Below are 22046 nucleotides of genomic sequence, written 5' to 3' on the forward strand. Positions count from 1 at the left end.
AACAGCTCACAACAAGTATTACTGTGCTTTTGTGTATGCAAGTCCTATTCCTGAAAATAAAAGAACATTAAGTATAATACACAGTTTTTAAATTTTTGTAAAAGTTTTCTTTGACAATGAAACGTAATACATGATTTTTGAAACCACAATAAAGGTCAATAAGTGAAAAGCTGATAATTTCATAATTTTTCATTAAAGAAGGGTGATACCAAGTATATATATATACATATATATACACATATATACATATATATACACACACATATATATACATGCACATGTCTACTGGATAAAAAGCTGTTACCAAACCTTTACGTTAGGCACATTTCTACTTGTTACAAGTAAAAATGTTTGAGAAATAAGTAACTGTAGCTTCCTGTTTTTATAATTACCTTAAGTCCATTTTGAAATGTATACCCATTTTCCCCCTTTGGCAGTCGCATGCTGATATCCTCCTTCAAAATCAGTATGCAATGATGGCAAAAGTAGTATTTTGGCAATAAACAATTAATTTGAAGAGGTAGAACTATGTGAACCACTAAGCTTTTTAAAAGTTTTTTTTTTTAATGTTTATTTATTTTTGAGACAGAGACAGAGCATGAACAAGGGAGGGTCAGAGAGAGAGGGAGACACAGAATCCAAAGCAGGCTCCAGGCTCTGAGCTGTCAGCACAGAGCCCGACATAGGGCTCGAACTCAAGAACCATGAGTTCGTGACCTAAGCGGAAGCCAGAGGCTCAACCGACTGAGCCACCCAGGCGCCCCTCACTAAGTTTTTTAACCTTCACCAAAGACATCTTTATGTTACACCCGATCTTAAAATGAGCAATTACAAGCACAGTGATTCTAAAAGATATATCCAGTTTTCTCATTCGTATGTGCATATTCTGGTGGCCATTGGCAGATGATATAGGCATTAAACATTAATACTCACCACCTGCAAAAAACACCACACAGGCTTGGCTTTCCTATCCTGGTAATTGCTGAAAACTACAAATTAAAAATATAATAGCGTGCGCTTGTTAGAATGTTTGAGTGGTGTTTGCTGCATAAAATGGACTCTTGAGTAGCAATGACTAAGAGGTACACACAATTTTCCTAAAAATAATTAGTATTGTGCAACTAAGGGACCACATCCATAATGTTTATTTTTCTATCTTTGTATATGATCAGAATAACATTTTTTGTTGAAAATTCCTGTCAACTATACCTCAATAATTTTTTAAAATAAAAGTAATGGACTTCAAATAATTTTTTTCTAAGTTTATACAGTGTATTTTGTTAGGGTGCAAAATGATTAATGATCAAAACAATTCTATGAGATATTCTGAATCTTTACCAGACCACTGTGCCATTTTTCAAATGGGTGACAGATAAAACAATAGTTAAGAGAAGTTAAAATACATGTTTTCACTGTAGTTAACATAAGGTTTTAAATGCTGTAATTTCAATCATTTTTTGTGTGTGTGAATGAGATGGCGATCAGTTGAGAACTAAGGATTGGGCACAATGTTCTGGCTGGTCACGTGATAAATCTTTGCGCTTTTAAAAGTGTTCAGGCCCATGAAATATGCAACTTCCATTGATTGTTTAAGCTGAACAGTTTAATTTTGTTCAGGTTCCAGAAGTGTTAGCTGTTATGATGCTGGAATAAAAACTGTGCTTGCAAATTGTCAATATTTCTATACCGAAGTTATTCCAGCTGTCAACCTCCATATTTAAGTTATATTGGCTGTAAAGATGTTTAAAGAGGACTATCTCTTTGTTGACTTTCTTCCAACAGACCTCCTAGGATCAGATATCCCTTGATCCGTGGTTTGGTCTTCCATTTCGCAGCTTCAGAACTTTAATTTTTGTCCTCACAGATGACTCTCAGGGATTCATACAAACTCACTCACATGAAACAAACTGTAACTAAATTGCCTAATTTATTAACTCATATTGAGAAATACATCTGCCACGGGAACAGAACATGAAGACAGGCATCCTCTGACGAGAACGTTCCCTCCCTTTCAGAAAAACCATGAGAAGCCAAATTATAATCAAAAGATTGCTTGATGATCATGTAATCAGAACAAGAAAAGTGATTTGTGTGATTTGTATATTTAATGGCATCATGCTATACCAGACGTAGCAATCTCTATAGCATATGTGATACCTGTTGCCGAGAGAGAGTCCATCTCTGTCAGGGTCCCTGGTCTCCTGAAGGAATGAACCTATCTGACGGGCATTCTGCCCACTCTCTGTCTCTTCTGAATGATCCAGTCATTCTTTAACTTTCCTCTTGCCTTGCTGTGCTTACAGGGTCAAGCTGTGCTTCTAAGTTGGTTTCCTGACTGTTTCACATCAGGCTCTTGACATAATGTTCAAGTTAGAGGCCCTTCCGTTTATTTCCCTGCTGACAAGTTCCTGAGGGCATAGTCCTTACACCCACCAGAAACTTCTGAATAGATTGGCAAAATCACGAGCACTGGCTTAAATGAATCTAGCTGTGATTCACTTAAATGATAAAATAATAACTGAAATTTGAATAGCACCTTAAAATGAACTTAGTTCTTTTTATGTGTTACCTCATATGATAAAACAGCTCTATTCTTTTTTTTTTTTTAACTGAGAAGAGCCTAGGAGAACAGGAAATACATTAATAGTTGTCATTCTAATAGCAAAATTCAAGAAAAGAGATAAAATGTTTGTTGTTTCCGTATTAACTAAACACCCACAGGAATCAAATCAAAGGCAGAGGGATATGATACATCAGTATGAAAACTGTTATTGTTCCTACCACCATAAAAACTTTTGCTACATTTGTCTTAGGTTTGTGGCTTTGATTTTTACTTTAATTTTCATTGCTTTGCCCATGGTTGGCCCATTAAAAAACACAATCACTTGGTAAAGAACATTATTAGAATTCTGAGAGGCTATTACAATCCCAAACACTAGGTACGGCACTGTGAAGAATAATTGTGTAGAATCTGCAATCGGTGCAAGGGGCAGCTTCCTTTAGTTTCAGAGAAATTCTAGCAGAACAATTTACGTAGCCTGTAAGGAAAAGCATTGCTTGTAGAATGGAGCAGAATCTGTAAAAGCAGAGGCAGGTGTGAAGGGAAGTAGAGCTCTCTCTCTTCCCACACAATGGTCAAAGGCACTCAGAATCAACTGGTGATTATCATTCTTATTTGTGTTATAGTTAAAGCTCCTTCCATTTACTAAATTCTTCCCATTTGTCAGACGCGAGACTAGTCTTTTAAATGCCATCATGTGATTGATTTAATCTGTACAGCAACTGAGTGAGAAAGATGATGTTGTTATTGCCAACAGGGAAAGTTCTATTTTTAATTTTTCAGATGTAGGAGAACTAGAATTTGCAAAATTCGTCTTCTTTTGCTCCACGACATCTCCTTGGTGTTTGCTTCTGGTCTCATTACTATAGATTGTTTGATTGCCATGCCCACAAAAAGCATGCTCCTGTATTCCTCTAAGATTCAGATCTATGACTTTGTTCTTCCACTGGAAATTTCCACTCAGTTGTCCTGCAAATACTAACAACTTACCATTTCTAAAACTGTGCTCCTCTTTTTCATATATGATCCTGCTTCACCTGACATGCTCCTGACTTTAGTACCACCATCAATACATTCTCTCACTAAAATGCTCATTTTCCACCCATTTCTGTACCTCCGTTCAGTCTCTAGTCAGTCACTAAATCCAGTTGATTATATCTCAGGAATATTTTGTATACTTTGCCTCTATTTTCCTGTGAGGCTGCCACTGTCTTCGTGTTCTAATCACCAGCTTTCATGAAGTAGCTTCACCCTTACAAGTCTTATCCTGTTCTAGGGTATATTTCCTACTATATTCAAGTGAGCTTCGTAAGTAGCATATCCGACTGTGAGATTCCCCACATGAAAAAATCACCAGTCTCCACTAGTATAGCATGTCAGGTCTGTGGCAAAGACGAACCAGGAATCTATCATTTTTCCATTCATCCTGGGAAGACAGCTAGACTCCACTGCCAAGCCTCCCTGGCAATAAAACATGGCCAGGTCACTGAGTTCTGGCCAAGAAAATGTGGGCAGAGGCAATATAAACCATTTCTAGGCCAGACTTCCAGCTGTATGTTGATGCCCGTGGATTTTTTAGAAGTTATGTGTTAAAGATGAAGAAGCTTCCATCACGTAAGACCCCAAAAAATCAAGCCTACCAGAGCCACTCCCTACCACAACCAGGAGTTACAGGTGAATGACTAAAGGTGTATGTATGTGTGTGTATTACATACACATAATGTAGCAGTTTATTTTTCTGTATTACAAAACTCAGTCTTTCCTACTCACACATATCTAGTTTTTTCTCCCATCATCCTGTATAGTCCTGTGCTCTGTGTCATTGCTGCACTGAACGTATTGCCCATCACGTTGCCTGTTCTGTTCCCTTAATTTAAATGCTTGAAAACTGGTCAGTTCAGACCTTCAGACCTGAACTCAAATATTACCACTGATGGTCTCCTAGTGTTTGCAGAATTCTGTTAATACACACATCTCAGCATGTAGGGACTGCAACTGTATTTTTGGTAACCATGTCAAAAATTTCTTGGGGGGCAAAGACTGTGTGATGAGTTAATAGGTAATCAGTGTCCTGTATTAGTCTTTTAAGAAATTTTGTTAAATGGATAAAACTTGGTAATATATACTATAATTAAGAAAAACAACCAGTAATTAGTTTTGCTATGAAAATCATTCTCCATTCAAATAGACATAATCAAATAAATTATTTTGGGAAAATTATTCACAAATTGTCACCATTCAAAATGTTGCCCAGGGTCTTATGTAAATAGTTGTGTGTGTGTGTGTGTGTGTGTGTGTGTGTGTGTGTGTGTGTGTGTTTTCCAGGGATGGTGGCTAAGGCTAGAGTACCTCTTCTTTGTTCCTACAACTTTCAAATTTTTAAAACTACCTTGATTCACTTTCTTAAGCCTTGCTATACACTGTTAAGCAGAAAGATGAAGAAAGTAGGTCAGTTTCCTGACCTGTTTGTCTTGCTTTAGTTATATTTTTACTCAAAGGCACTGGCAGGCATTTAAAATGCAGATACATGAGCAGGAAGCACAACACCAATGGCAAAATCTCTCTCCATTTATATCTTTTCATTGTTCTCACAGCAGGATGATCTTGACAATATGTTGTACACAAGAAAAAAATAGTTTAAATTGCTGCTACTGGCTAGAGATTCATACAAAGCAGACCCATGACTCCAGGTATAAGATACTTCTGTTTTCTTTCCCATTGAGTTTCAGCTAAATAATCACAAAAAGGACAATTTCTTTTCAGAAATCTTTTTTATTCTAATAGGAAATATGTAGAAATCGTAGCATAATTAATCTTCATCAGCCTCTTTAGGTGCCATCCATGGAACTAAACCACTGAGTAGTGAGTTGCCAATTCTTCCAGGATGGCAAGTTTGTACCTCTCCCATCCTCTATATAACTTTTTACACATATTCAAATATATATACAGCTACTTTACAAATTATTTTAATGACACTTGATTCAAAATCTCTAATATAATGCAAACAATTCAAAATAAAGAGTACATATTGTGTAGCTTTTAAACAGGAGCTATTTAATACTCAAATACATATTAAATGTCTTAAAAGATGACCCATCTCTTTCTGTATTTGCCCAAGACATCAAGAAGATCCTTACTGTGGTTCAGACAACTTCTGAAGGCTCAAAGTTCTTGCTGACAGTATTTTTGGCTGAGAAAAAGGGAAATCAGACCTTTAAAAGACTCAAGTTGTGTTATTGTACATTGGGCACCATCACAGATTGAAGAACTTTTAAGATCGGAAAGATGTGGGCTGGTGTATACATGTTTAACTCCTTCTTTTAGGTTACCCTAAGTCTTGATATATTCTTCCATGTTCTCTGCATTTTTACCTAAAAGTATTATCTTCTTGAAAATCCAATTAAGTTTCAAAATATTTAAGCAGCTAGTTAATCTCTTCATGTTTATTGTCTAACATGACTAAAACTAACTTGCACAAGAATTCAGTGTGCAATGGGTATTCTACTCCAAACATACACATATTCCATGGATGTTCTTGAGTCTTAAAGCTAATATATTCATAAGGTTATACTTCAGGCCCACACATGGAAGAATGGAGTTCTTAAAAGTGAGCAGTGCCTAGAGGGCATAATTCTTAAATGTCTCATTTATGGAGCTAGTCTAACAGGCATACGATTTTTAGAAAATATTACACATTACCTACAAATACCAAAAGAACTAAGCCATGTATGTGTGTATATATATGCATTTAAGCCTAGAATTCCATAATAAATTTACAGACCTTGGGATTGTAAGATAAAGCATACAGATGTAGATACAGTCACTTATTCAAAGTGATGTTTTTATAACTAACTAGTTTGTGGTTCTAAATAATCCTAGGCTCTTCTAAATAATCCTTCTTTAGAGTTACACAAGATTCCTCTCACAGGGCGCCTGGGTGGCTTAATTGGTTGAGTGTCCGGATTCGGCTCAGGTCATGATCTCACGGTTTGTGAGTTCGAGCCCTGTGTGGGGCTCTGTGCTGACAGCTTGGAGCCTGAGGCCTGTTTTGGATTCTGTGTCTCCCTCTCTCTCTGCTCCTCCCCTGCTCGTGTGCGCTCTCTCTCTCTCTCTCTCTCTCTCTCTCTCTCTCTCTCTCTCCCTCTCTCTCTCAAAAGTAAATCAACATTAAAAAATTTTTTAAAAAAAGATTCCTTTTACTATTGTGTTATTACAGTAGGAGGAAATACACACAACAAATGATGTTCATAGTACTAACAAATGAGGAAATGTTTGTTCTCTGTGTTAAAATCTGGACCATTTAAAGACAAAGATTTTTACAATCTACAAATCTGTAAATTTATAATTTCTCAAATGTGGGGTCAGAATCTGCACTAAGAAGTCCTACCCATGAGCAACAGGAAAAACTTCATGTTGGTGGTTCAGGGAGTTAAGTAAGGAGCATTTGCTATCTACAGTTACATAAAGGTTCCGAAAGGAATGTAGTTTTGTTTTTGAAGTTAATCACCTGCTATGTGTGCTTGACTTCATAAGTCTCCTATTACATTTCTATATTTTATATTTAGATTTTCAATTCTGAAGCTCTACTTGAAATTCAGTTCCTTCTAGAGGATATTCTACCTGGTTCTGAAAGAAATACCTTCTAAAATATTTGTACTACATTGTTCACTTAATTATTTAAATAATGAAATTCTGGGGCACCTGGGTGGCTCAGTCAGTTAAACATCAGACTTCGGCTCAGGTCATGATCTCACGGTCCATGAGTTCGAGCCCCGCATCGGGCTCTGTGCTGACAGCTCAGAGCCTGGAGCCTGCTTCCGATTCTGTGTCTCCCTGTCTCTCTGCCCCTCCCCTGCTCATGCTCTGTCTATAAATAAACATTAAAAATAAATAAACATTAAAAAAAAATTTTAAAGAATGAAATTCTTTAAATAAACAAATAAATGTTTATTTTATTTATTTTATTTATTTAAAAAAATTTTAAAGAATGAAATTCTTACTCTTAGGTGGCGATATAATGAAATGGAACTTGTGTATCTTTCCATTTCACCACATGTGCATCGTGAGCTCTGTTCCATGGAAGAACTTGGACAGAGTCAGTAATGCAGTGATTTCTCAAATGGTGTTCGCCGTGCCCTGGGGGTCCCCAGGCAACAGGCACGAGGGAATGTATAGGGAGTGGGTTTCAGGGCAAGCCAGTCCTTCCTTCCTTCAACCAGAGAATCTAACTTTTCTCTGTTCCATCTGCCTGTGATTTCTGAAGAAAGGATTTTATGGCTAAAAGTTTCAGGACTGCTCGTGTCCAATCATACTGTCTTTCACTTGAGGAAACTGTAACTTAAAAAGATGAAATAACCACCAGGGATGACAGACCTCTTAGGACAGAATCAGGACCAGATCATATCCCCCCGTTCTCTGTCTAATGTTTCTTCCATTTAGTCACTTGTTTTCCAATTTCTTTTCTAAAAAGGAATAATACGATATTTAACCAAACTTGGCGCTCAAATAAAAACAGGCAACAGTTAGGCTCAATGATTTTGGTACATGTAATTTTGATGACCCTGGGGGGTGCCAAGTGGCTGCGTTTGGCTGTCAACCCAAGAAAATCCAGCAGCCCAGATAAATGGTGCTTTGTACTTTGTGATCACAATAGGTGGGCAGACTTTTTAGAATGGTGGATGCTAATATAGTCAGAAGGTCAAACTTGAGCCCAGTAAATGGAAGAGCAATAGTTGTTACCAGTGTCTAGAGAGCAGGATTCTTAAATTTCTCATGGATACTTGTGATTCATTGGTCTACTTCAGGAAGCCCTGACTCAGTTGAAATCTTCGGGGAAGACTCAGGACTTTAGGGAAGTAAAAGCTTGATAGGAAAACTCAGACTCATGGAGGATGGTGGAAGGCATTTCTGAGGTGTGTTAACACACTTGATAATTTGTCGTCTGTGAGAGAGAAAAATGACAGTATAATAGGTTGTTTTTAATTGCTGCTATAACAAATTCCCACAAACTGGGTGGTTTAAAACAATACAAATGGATTACCTTGCAAAGGTATAGTTAAGAAATCCAAAATGGGTCTCACTGACAAAAACCAAGTTGTGGTCAGGGCTGTGCTCCTTCTGGAGGATCTAGGGGAGAATTTGGATGCCTTTTGCAGCTACTAGAGGTCACCCATGTTCTAAGGTTTGTGGCCCTTTGTTCTGTCTCCGAAGTAGCAGTACTGGACTGAGTCCTTATGCTGTCTTCTCTTGGTTCTCCTCTGCCTCCCACTTCTGTTAAGAACGTTTGTGATTACATTCATGTCAACTGGAAAATCCAGGATAATCTCCCTGTTTTAAAGTCAGCTGGTTAACAAACTTAATTTCATCTAATTCCTCTTTACCATGTAATGTAACATGTTTACAGGTTCTGGGGACTAGGACATAGACGTCTTTAGCGGGGGACTATTATTCTGTCTACCACACATAGTATCGACATGGATTGGGAAACTGACATGTATGGATTGGAACTCACTAAGAATTTACTGAGGCCTCTTGTGGTGATAGTATACTACCTACGTCGATGGAGTTTTTTAATAATTTTTAAATGAATCTGAAGAACTCTTTAAGATAGTGCTTGATACATAGTAAGTTTCCAAAATTTTATCTAACGTGAAAATTTTGGTAACCTCTTGGAGTACCTAAATTTTTTGACAAAGCAATTAAGCAAAAGTTCTTTCTTATGTTAAATATGATAGTGCTGAATAGTTAAGCTGTTAAATCAAGGTCTTAAAACTGTTTGTAAAGGAAAAATGTAATCCTGTATTTCAAGAAATAAAGCCATTTTGAAGCATAGCACCTCTCATGAAGAGTTTCTATAAAGGACTTACTCCCTTTGCTTAATCATATTGGCCTTTTAAAGAAACCTCTATTCCTTCAGCGTTGTCACTCACAAAAGTACAAACTGCGGCCTTCCTTGACACAGAACACGGTTCTTCCAGCTACAGAATAATCTCCCTGTTAAACTCTGGGACTTTACCTTCCTGTTACAAGAAATCATTTTATTTCTTAAATACTTGTGGTGGTGGTGGTCTTGAAGTACTTTAAATATAACCAGAATGTCTTTCAAGCCCTGATACCCACAGTAGGATTTTATAAGGCACTTCATTTGTTTAATGTAGAGAAAATTTTGCCAGCTTTAATCTGTAAGTAAACACCACAGCCAGACACTCATTGCACAAAGCTGTGTACCAACATGGTCCTGTGGTTTCTAAATTCTCTTATTTGTCATAGTTGCCATTCATGCTGCCACACCAAGCTTTCTCTGTGATTGCTGGAGAGAATGGTCCGTTCACTTCTCTGGTGCCTCTGTTTCTTTGCTGTTCTTGGATTTCTCAGAGCACATATATACTTTCTCCTTTAAAAATATTTCCATTGAGTTCCATCTGAAAAACTCAATGCTTCTATCACACTCATGTGACATCCTCTTAAGTTTTCCAGCAATGCCGTGGATACCGCTCATTTGTGTTTCTTTGATCATTTTTATGGGATTTGGGGAAAGTGACTTTTATCTGTCATTGGATCAAAAGTCTCAGGCTCTGTATTTCAATATATGCATAAGTTAAAAATTGGGACATGCATACTCACACATTTTTTTTAACATCTATTTTATTTTTGAGAGACAGAAGGAATGGGGCAGGGTCAGAGAGAGAAGGAGACAGACACAGAATCCGAAGCAGGCTCCAGGCTCTGAGCTGTCAGCACAGAGCCCAACACAGGGCTCGAACTCACAAACCATGAGATCATGACCTGAGCCAAAGCCGGATGCTTGACCGACTGAGCCACCCAGGTGCCCCAGGATACTCACACATTTTTAAAATGAGCGATGTATTTTAATTTATGTGATTTAATGACAGCCCTGAAAGTGTAGTGTATATTAAAGAATATCAACTTAGTTTCTGGCTACATTGTTGAGTATCCTTTCCAGTAATAAATACATCCTACCTTTATATTTAGTAAATAAGTAAAATGAAATAAATTGAAGTCATTAGCCATAATTAAAATTTACCAGATAATTGTTTAATTTCACGAAGGAAAATACCAACCCAAGGTAGAACATAACTCAGAAATACTTGATACTGTAATATGCCTCAGATTTTTCCTTTTGGCAAGATTTAGTGAAAGCTATTATGAAACCTAGAACTTAAAAATTATTCAGGTTGTATTTCATATTGAGTCCAAAGACTTATACTGCTATCTAGTGGCCACTCTGAGTAATTTTAAATTATAAGCTACAAATGCAAACTACAACATTGCTGTTGAAATTTTGGGGCGCCTGGGTGGCGCAGTCGGTTAAGTATCCGACTTCAGCCAGGTCACGATCTCGCGGTCCGTGAGTTCGAGCCCCGCGTCGGGCTCTGGGCTGATGGCTCAGAGCCTGGAGCCTGTTTCCGATTATGTGTCTCCCTCTCTCTCTGTCCCTCCCCCGTTCATGCTCTGTCTCTCTCTGCCCCAAAAATAAATAAACATTGAAAAAAAAATTTTTTTTAATTTTAAGTAATTAGGGTTGACTTATTGTGTTACTCTAGACAAAACAATGCTAAAAATTGCACTGTACTTGTAGACAAGAAGGTAGGCACTTCCACTGTGAATGCAGTACACTCTATTAATAGACATGTATTTTCATAATAAGTAAAATGTTAAGAATGATAATACCAAGCAAAGAAAATTTTAGGTAAAAACTAGGGTAACATTTGAATAATGATTCACTAAAAATTATTAATAATAAATAAAATAATGATTCATCATAAACTATACCAAAATAATAAATTTGAGCTTCTTCTGAATAGTAATAAAGTATCCTTGATTTAGAAAAATTTCAGGGAATTTCATTTTTTTTTATCCAGAGATTTTTTAGTGGCACCACACACTGGGTAACGTTTGAAGCCAAGCTATTTACTGGACACGTGAGGTCAAATGAATTCTAAGGTAATCTTTTCAGGTTGTTATTGTTACATTGTGAATTCACCTTATTAAGGATGACTGAAATTTCTTAAAACCTAAATTATTCACAATGAAGGAAAAAAAAAGCTGACATCTTCCTGACTCGGCAATAGAAGTTAGATCAAGACTGAAAAAGAATATATATTGGTTAGTTGGCCTGGTCCTTTTTAGTGACTCTATTGTGTCAACAGTACTGGAAAAACTACTCTCAAAACATTATTGGTAGGGAAAATAGTTATTTTCCAAGTCTTGATGTTTGGTAGTGCTGTCTCCACAAAGAAAGGGGCCAGGCAAACACACCCACATTTTGTTGTTACTTTTTTCTTTAAAAATTTTTTTTCATGTTTATTTTTGAAAGAGAGAGACAGAGTGCAAGCAGGGAAGAGGCAGAAAGAGAGGGAGACACAGAAACTGAAACAGGCTCCAGGCGCTGAGCTATCAGCAGAGCTCGAAGCGGGTCTCGAACCCACAAACTGAGATCATGACCTAAGCTAAGTCAGACACTTAACCGACTGAACCACCAAGGCACCCCAACACCCAAATTTTGTTGTTAATGGGTGGCAGGACTGTTCTACTACTTTATTTTTGTCACAAACCATGTTTCCTACTCACAATGTGCACATGCACATGTATGTGCAATGTGCACAGATTTCACAGAGTTCAGATTGTTACCTGGGCTGCAGAGAAAACATTTAGCTTCCCTCCTAGGATAGTTTAGGTCTAATTACCTGACAATTAAACTCTACGATTTGACATTTCTGGGAGATAGTCCTATAATGTTTATAAACATTTTGAATGGTATATAATTCACATATTGCTCTATTAAATGCGAGTGCATATTTATAATTTTTGCACATGAATGCTAAAATGTGTCGTGCTTATGTTATTAGGTTGTATGCCTCATGGAATGTTCCTTAAATTCAGTCAATGGATTTAAATACAAATTATGATTTGGAGTTTGTATACTTTCATGCTTGCAAGTCATTAAGATGTCATTCCTAGACATTCTTCAACAAGAAGGCAATTGCATAGTACCACAAAGGATTCTCTTTTAATTTTCATTAGGACAGAAATAATTCCTGTGTGAAAAGCTTTATAATGCTCTTAATAATTGAATTGCTCTGAAGAGACTGGAATACATCCCATGTCATGTGTAATCAGCTACCTCATCAAAAATAATGATATCAGAATAACTATTCCAAAATCATTGAATTTGGGGGTAAAGGCTAACTAAAATCGTTCAGTAAAATCTCGTGGAAAATGTTTGTTTGACCAGCAAGTGCAAGTGCTGACAGATTGTGTACTAATATGAGATGCTAGCATGTAGTTACTTTAATTAATTATTCACTGACTCCACCACATTCACTGTGAACATCACACAGATATGGAGAGTGGTCATAAGCATTGGTGCACGGAATGTGATCTGAGACAGGTTTACAATGATGCATTATATGTGTTTGTTTTATTCTCATATAAATTAATAAGTTAGCTTTGTTAAAAAATGACTAAAGACAAAGTGTATGTGACACAAAATATTTTAATACTTCATGAAGTAAGCAGTCTCCTTTCCCTAAAACTACAAAATAGGGTGGAAGGCAGGAGGCTTTTCTAGGATAAAGAATAAAGAGGGGTGCCTTGGTGGATCAGTTGGTTGAGTGTCCAATGCTTGATTTTTGGCTCAGGTCATGATCCCAAGGTCCTGGGATCAAGCCCTGCATTGAGATCTGCACTGAGTATGGAGCCTGCTTAAGATTCTCTCTCTCCCCCTCTGCTCTTCTCCCCAACTCATGCTTGCTTGCTCTGTCTCTCTCTGTCTCTCTGTCTCTCTCTCTCTCTGTCTCTCTCTCTCTCTCTCTCTCTGTCTCTCTTTCTCTCAAAAAAATAAATAACAAGGAAGATACAAAAAGAAAACATCTGATTGGCTGGAGTCACATAGTCAATCTTTGGGATGAGAGGCCACAGAATTGGCTTGTTATTTGGGGATTGGCTGCTGAATTTACTGTCTTATCAAGAGAAGCAATAGGTACAATAAGGTCATATAAGTTTCATTTTGCTGATGTGGCACCCCAGGCAAGAACGATTCCATCTTGGGCCTAAAAAGTTATTTCAACAGTTCTCTCTTTTGATCAGTCTTAATGTGACTCTCCATTACCATTGCTTCATTGGGTCTTAGTTTATTATTCGAAGAGATTATGTCAGCCTCCTATTCTTGGAGCCACTTACATTTTTCTGTTCCTTTCTGTTGTTCCAGTCAGAGGAGACATCTGTCAGCTGGTCAATGGCTGCCACATGAATTTAAAACTTTTGAGAGAACTCAGTGTATCAGGGAACCAATAATAATTATTAGCAACAAAACAATTCCCATGGTTTGGAGAACTCTTGAGCCAAGGTCCCCATGACCCAAACCAGCTCCAATCACAAAAGAAATTATCCTGAAGGCAGGAGAGGTAGTTAAGCCATTCCCCCTCTTTATGTATTTTATGTAACTGTATCTATACTTACCCAGAAGTATATACCTGGGAAGCTTTTTCCAGAGAAACTGAAGCATTGGAAATCAGGAAGAAGTTTATGTTGGGTACGAAGAGCTACAGGACCACCAGCATCATAACAAATCCAAGTCCATTGTAGCTTGGATTACTCTCTTCCGCAATGGTCTGAGATATGTGAACAATGGCATTATCTTTTCAGGCCAGGGCAAAGAAAAAGGTGTCCAAGAGAGTCCTAAAGCTCTTCACTGTGAAATATTTAAGAAAAGGAAGTACCTAGGAATAAACTTAACAAAGGAGGTGAAAGACCTGTACTCTGAAAACCATAAAATGTTTATGAAAGAAATTGAAGATGACACAAACAAATGAAAAGATACTTTGTGTTCATGGGCTGGAAGAATATTGTCAAAATATTCACATTACCCAAAAGCAATATAGATTTAGTGAATTCATATCAAAATACCAATAGCATTTTTCACAGAACTCAAACAAATAATACTAAAGTTCGTATGGAACCATGAAAGACTTCAAATAGCCAAAGCAATCCTGACAAAGAAGAACAAAGCTTTGAGATACCACAATCCCAGATTTAAAAATATACTACAAAGATGTAGTAATCGAAACAGTATGTTACTATCACAGAAACAGGCACACAGACCAACAGAGCCCAGAAATCAGCCTACACTTACGTAGTCGATTTATGACCAAGGAAACAAAAATATGCAATGGGAAAAGGTCTCTTCAACAAATGGTGTTAGGAAAACTGAACCACTTTTTTTTACACCATACACAATATAAACTCAAAATGGATTAAAGACCTAAATGTGAGACCTGAAACCACAAAACTCCTAGAAGAGAACATAGGCAGAAATTTGTTTGACATTGGCTGTAACGACATTTTTCTAGATATGTCATCTAGGACAAGGGCAACAAGAGCAAAAATAAACTATTGGGACTATACCAAAATAAAATTCTTTTGCACAGCAAAGGAAACTGTCAACCTAGTGAATGAGAGAAATTTGTAAGTGATACACGCAATAAGGGGTTAGCATCCAAAATACATAAAGAACTTATACAATTCAGCACCAGGAGAACCAATCTGATTAGAAAATGAGCAGGAGACCTGAATAGACATTTTTCCAAAGAAGACATACTACAGATGGCAATAGACATGTGAAAAGATGCTCAACATTGCTAACCACCAGAGAAATACAAATCAAAACCACAATGAGGTACTATCTTACACATGTCAGACTGACTAGAATCAAAAAGACCACCAGTATTGGTAAGGATATGGAGATAAAGCAACCCTTGTGTACTTTTGGTAGGAATGTAAATTAGTTCAGCCACCGTGGAAAACAGTATGGAGGGTCCTCAAAAACTTAAAATTAGAATCACCATATGATACAGCAATTCCACTACTGGGTACTTAATCAAAGAAAATCACTATTTCCAAAAGATATATGCACCACTGAGTTTATTAAAGGATTATTCACAATAGCCGAAATATAGAAGCAACCCAAGTGTCCATTGAAAGGTGAATGGATAAATAAGATTTGGTATATATCTACAATGGAATATGAATCAGCCATAAAAAAAGGATGAGATAGTCCCATTTGCAACAATGTGGATGGACCTAGAGGGTATAATACAAAGTGAAGTAAGTCAGAGAAAGATGAGTACCATGTGATTTCACTTACACGTAGAATCTAAAAACCGAAACAAAGCACAAAACAGACTCTTAAACACAGAAAACAAACTGTTGGTTGCCAGAGGGGTGGTGGGTAGAGAGGTGGGTGAAATCAAGAAGATTAAGAGATACAAACTTCCAGTTACAAAATAAATAAGCCACAGAGATGAGCAGTAGAGCATTAAAAACAGAAGAAAAGGATGGTCAGCAAGGGAAGGAGGAAAGGAAGGAAAGCTTCTGGATCCTCTTGCTAGGACACCTTGGGAAAAAACAGTCTACTTTGATGGCAGCTACTTTTTTCCCTAGTCAATTAGATTTTGAGGCCTCCAGCATTTTCCCAGGATCAGGTGTAAGGTGGGGCCTTCTTCAGTTGGGAAATCTACACCCAGGGTTCTTTGACGTCTTGTAATCTGACAGTGGTGTCAGTGGTCAAGTGCACTCAGTAGGGTCCTTTTCCAGAATCTCTCTTTTGCAAAAGCATCAGTGTAAAACAGTAACTGTAAATGACAAAAGACTTAAAAATGGCCATGGCTTAAAGATCTGAGGAGAGTTTGTCATGATGTAAATGACAAGAAAATTTGGTTACTTGTGACAAAACCTTTTAGGACAATAACTGGAATTATGACTGATAACATACCAACATATCATATTTTTAGAAATGTTGCACAATTTCTGGAATACTTATGTTAATAAATACAAACATAGCCTAAGAAGGTTTAAGCATCACTTCTTATTTGACAATGTTTCCTATGTAATTGAACAAAACAAATTAATTAGTTTAACATCTCTCTTTCCCAACATGAGAGACAAATCCCTTCAGACTTTCAAGGGATCCTCTGGGAAACCTAAGTGATTTCAATGGCAAAAGGAATCCATTTGGAATTTGATTTGGGGAAGTAGTCAAAATATCAAAAGGTTTGATCATTCGACTAAATAGGACCACAAATGATTGTAAAATAATAATTATTTAACCAAAGTGACCATAGAAGATTTTAAAAACAAATACAGAAGTTTACATAATGTGAAAAAACGTAGCTCTTTTAATATTGAGAAGACTGGGCTTTTGTAAGTTACTAAAGTCCTAATAAAGACAACATGAAGCACAGTAAATTATTTTGGTAAGACACAACATCTTTGCTGTCTAAGCAGATTACTTAAAAGCTAAACAAAAAGCTTTACTTACAATTTATTATTAAGAGCAGTCCAATAGTCTAAAAACCTTTTCCCTTTTAACAAAGAATAGTGTATTTTTATATTAAAACTCATTTTTAAAAAACTTAAATCCATTCCAATCTTAGCCAGTTTTATGACACATACAATTCATTTCCCAAGATTCCTTTTCCACAAACTTATAATTTTTTATACCTATTCAGATATGTCTTGTTTTTTTTCCTTTTTTTCCTCATTCTGTAACAATCATTTCACTTTAAGACAAAATTACTTTCTTTCTTTTTTTCCTTTACCAAAAGCAAACAACAGCAAAACATGTCCACCACAACTTTCCTTATGTAAAAAAAAAAAAAAAAGTCTACTTTCCTTAGCTACTTTTTACACACGATTGTTTTCTTACACCTTTATTATTTCTAATAGGTGTAATTACACATATTAATGAGAGTTCTTCACTCTTAGTTTCCACTAGAAATTATGGATTCTGAGAGGTAAACAATCATAGACTGGGAAATTTATAAATATATTTCATAATTTCTAGAAGTACATTCTTTCTCATCGTAAATTTTTCAATGTGGCACAAAATATGTTTACTAATACACCCAAATATCTTTAGTTCTTTTGTAAAAGGAAAAGTGGATAAATATTCAGTGATTAATGTTTAACTATTTTTTTAACTTGGAAATCATCTAGTCAGTGAATATCCAGCATCTAGCTTTAAGAATTCAAGTTACCAAAAGTTGTGGAAATTATTTTTAAGTTGATAAAGTATAATTATTGTTGAAAGTTTATTTATAAACTCACATCTATTTAATTTGCTGCTTCTTAACAATTACATTTTGGTTGTTCATGAAAATTTTATGAGGCACTAAACAGATAATCTTTCTTGCTGACGATTGTGTAACAGAAATAGCATGAAGTTATTTTACTTTTGGTAATCCTAGGTAGAATAAAAGTAGTATGTTTAATGCTGATAACTCAAAAAGACATGCCTACTTTAGTTAAATCAACAAATTTAAACTACCTTTCATTCATTGAAGATTATTCTACATCATGTGAACCTGAGTAGAGCTCTTTACAAATACCCCTGGAGGTAGAAAAAAATTGCATATTTATGTTGTACGTAAATAGATGTAAACATACAGAAAGATACAAAGACATCTTATGGTTTTAACTTTAAAGTTTTTAGCCATGAGACAGGAACAATAATGCAAAACTCACTAATGTATAAAAGAACAATTGGATCCAAATTGTGTTCTTGGCAGATGGAATATGTTAACATGCTCAGATGTTTAGATCTTTCACTATTTGTGGATAAAACTTTTAAGATTCTTCATTTGCTTGGTTTCTAAATCTAAGATAAAAATTACCTCCCTGAAGTTTGTATTTCAAAGAGATGGTCCTCAGTTCCTAGAGAAGACCAGGAAGAACATTTACATCACCAAGTCACAGAGAAAGAATGCAAGCTCCTCCAAGAAAGGTTTTTGCTTCCTAAGGCCAGAGTTTGAGGCCTTAGGAAATGAATAGGGGAGAATTGTGGATTGGTCAAATTGTGGACTTTGTGTTGTTGCTGAAGCCACACTTCTGGTCCTATAAAGAAAAGGACAGCTATTTCTAATTCCTCAAGGAACTGGATTATAATTTCAGTGATTTCAAGGTATCAACCCATTCACCCAACTATATTATCTTCAATTTGCTTCTGTATTTCAGGAAGATCTTCAACTAACATAAAGATCAGAAGATTATTATGTTCTATATTTAGAATGTTTTTCTTACCCTGTGGGTACATAGTTTGATTTAAGTTAGGAAAGAAGGCTAAAAAGTTCTTATCAAGCACTGAATATCAGTTTCCAATTTAGCCAACTTCTGATCATAAAGCTACTTTAAAAAATCCTTTATCGGGGTGCCTGGGTGGCGCAGTCGGTTAAGCGTCCGACTTCAGCCAGGTCACGATCTCGCGGTCTGTGAGTTCGAGCCCCGCGTCAGGCTCTGGGCTGATGGCTCAGAGCCTGGAGCCTGTTTCCAATTCTGTGTCTCCCTCTCTCTCTGCCCCTCCCCCGTTCATGCCTTGTCTCCCTCTGTCCCAAAAATAAATAAAAAATAAATTAAAAAAATCCTTTATCTAATACTGTATGTCAAGGATATTTTAGCCATACTAATTTTTAAAATCCTTTCAAATATCTTCTCAGGTTTTAGCAGATACAAATAGTAAATATTCCTGGCAACACTGAGTGACCCCATGAACTAAAGAGGCATCCCCAAAGCGGGTGCAAAAGTTACTATCCTCTCAAGATCCAGAGCCACTCCCAAAGATAGCCAAAATAAATAAAGATAACTCCCCTTAGAGCTAGCAACAGCTTCTAGGACACTAGCTACAAATGGGGTACAGTCCACATTTCTGTCTGGACCTATATTTGGGCCCCCAACCTGACAGGTAGGCTGCTGCATATGCAAGAGAAAGAAACCTTTATGTCCCAGGGAATCAGAAAGTCAAGCCAAGTTCTCAGGACACAAATGAGACAAGATGGCAACAACTCTCCCTGGGAGAGAAAAGATTGAAAAACAACGGGCACCCCCAAAACCAAATTGAGAGTGTAGTTTGGGAAGGGACAACATGAAATGTTGAAATGTTACTTTCTGTCAAATGAAAATCCTAAAACAATTCAGTAATGAGTTTGATGTTCTTTATTTGAGGAGAAACAGTCTGTGGATGGGGAGAGTTATGTGCCTCACAAGCAGTGGAGCACTCTTCTTGGGGGATTTTGAGCAAGTGCAGAGTTTTCTGGACTATTAGAGGAGGCAACACAGAAACAGAGTAGGAGGTGGGGAATTTCCTTATAAAGCTAGCAGGTCCTATTCTCTAGGGTAAGGTAAGCTGGTTAAAAATGAGTTGGTGGATTGTGAGTGGGGTATGTTACGTTTCCTTGACTGGTGTTTTCACGAAGTGCAGGCTGCCTTAGGTTTATGTTTGTGTTGTGGGTCGTGCTACTGAGGCAACGTCCATTTTGTGGGTCCCCATATACAGATTAGCTTTATCACTTCCTTTCTTGACCAGGCACTGAGGAGATCCATGAGAGCCAACTGTAGTAAGAATTCTTACCCTTTGCTTGGCAGAAGCCCGTTTCCCCAGGATCCCATCTGCAGGTCCCTCAGTAAGTGGGATTTAAGTAGACAGTGCAGCCTGGTATCTACCAGAATTTGGCAAAGTTCTCTATTAATTTTAATTTTAGTTTCCCCTTGTCTTTTTATGGGACTAAGTGGTAGAAGACTACTTGGAATTCCTCAGCATCCCTTCAACTCTGGAGTGGCCCATATGGAGGCCATCTTTTGAGGGTAGATATGGCAGCATTTTGAGTGTGCGTGAAAGGAGTTGACAAAACCTTTGAGGTCAATTTCTTTCCAGTACTGATTACAATTGAGACACCAATTTGGGGGGCCAGGGTTTTCATAATGGGCCCCTAGGTCGGTATAATGAGGGATGACCAACTATTTTCATTTTTCTTGCCTTGGAGCTATTACTATTTTAAGTCCAGTGAGTTGGTTGTCTTTGGTTTATGGTCTTATGGTCTCTTCAGAGTAGAAAGGCAATTCAGATAGAGGAAAGTTGACTGAGTACTCAAGTAAAAGAGGATGGAGAGTAGTCAGAATCACATCAGTTTTATAGTCTTTTGTTTTGGGTGCCTCTTACGTCTACCTCTTTTTTAGTCTTTTGTGATGAAGCTTTCCATGAAGCCATTTTGTAATTTTAAAGACTTTTTGAGGCTTCTGCATGTCAGTTAAAATAGGTATCCCGGGGCGCCTGGGTGGCGCAGTTGGTTAAGCGTCCGACTTCAGCCAGGTCACGATCTCGCGCTCCGTGAGTTCGAGCCCCGCGTCAGGCTCTGGGCTGACGGCTCAGAGTCTGGAGGCTGTTTCTGATTCTGTGTCTCCCTCTCTCTCTGCCCCTCCCCCGTTCATGCTCTGTCTCTCTCTGCCCCAAAAATAAATAAACGTTGAAAAAAAAATTAAAAAAAATAAAAAAAATAAATAAATAAAATAGGTATCCCATTCTGTTTCTTGATTTCAGAACCCCTGCTTTCAAGTGCACTTTTTAAGTGAATGATCTTGTCTAATTGGAACATTCCCCATAATTTTATAATTCCAGGTTGTGTTTGTAGGATTTTGCCATTTTTTGCAGTCATCTGTAGCTTCTGTCACCACAGTTACCAGACATAAAATAGGTCAGAAGGTGGAGCACTCAGTTATTTGAAATGTGAGCATCCCATTTCTTTACCTAAGGCTTAGATCTCTCAGAGTCAAATTAATACCTTACGGGGATGTGGTGTCAGGTTGGGGATTTTGTGGTGTTTTACAGTATAACTTGATGCATGGAAATTTTCTTGATGTTGGTGAGTGACCTCATGTCAATCTAACTCATTCTGTGACCAACTTATCCTAGCAAGAGAATTTCAGAGTTAGGTAGCCAGTGCTCTAACAGCTTTTTGGTGCTTGACCCATGCACATCGATCTTGTAGCTGTGGCTTCAGAGATTCCCATTAACAGTAGTCAATTATTCCTCTCATGAGGTTTCTTTGTCGTGAAAGACATCCTGATGGCTTTTAATAGTCTGACCTGGACCTACTTAGATTTTGATTTTGATGGTCAAAACAGTCCAAGTTTTTTGTCAATTTATTTTTCCAAGTCCCCCAGTGGTATATGCTGTGTACTTAGTTCAAGGCTTTGTGAGTCCCACAATGACAGCCACCCGTTGTGGACTCCCAGTATAACAACCCCTGACTCTTTCTGGAATTTTAATAAATTCCAGAACTTCTCCAGGACCCCAGAATCTCTCTGGGAATTTTGACCAACTTCAGAAAGTTTCCTGGAAAGTGAGAAGGATTCCACCTGCCTCTGAGGAGGAGGGAGTGATTATTCACGGAGATCTCTGTATAAAATACAAATCCTCTGATCAGATAATTGAACAGAATATTTACCATTACACTTTTATATTTTTAGAATCTTTGAGGTATAATATATAAACTTTTGGGATTTTAATAGATGATTAGAGATTTTCAAGTGAAAAAATATATCAGATATGCATATAATCATGTGTTTTTAATTTATACTTCTCACTTGATAATTATACAGGACAGTTCTGACTTTTAATTATTGAAATTTGTTGTAA

General features: G+C 37.1%; 1 protein-coding gene across 1 annotated transcript in view; it reads right to left on the bottom strand.

Moving 5' to 3' along the window:
* LOC111557341 (syncytin-1-like) overlaps nucleotides 1–2227 on the bottom strand; it is a 141162-nt gene extending 138935 nt beyond the window's left edge. The window contains exon 1 of the mRNA XM_045052307.1: nucleotides 2158–2227. The gene's annotated coding sequence lies outside the window, so the exon portion shown is untranslated. The remainder of the gene's footprint in view (nucleotides 1–2157) is intronic.
* Nucleotides 2228–22046: the final 19819 nt, after the last annotated feature.

Source organism: Felis catus, chromosome A2 (genome assembly GCF_018350175.1).
Source record: "Felis catus isolate Fca126 chromosome A2, F.catus_Fca126_mat1.0, whole genome shotgun sequence".
Taxonomy (NCBI): Eukaryota; Metazoa; Chordata; class Mammalia; order Carnivora; family Felidae; genus Felis; species Felis catus.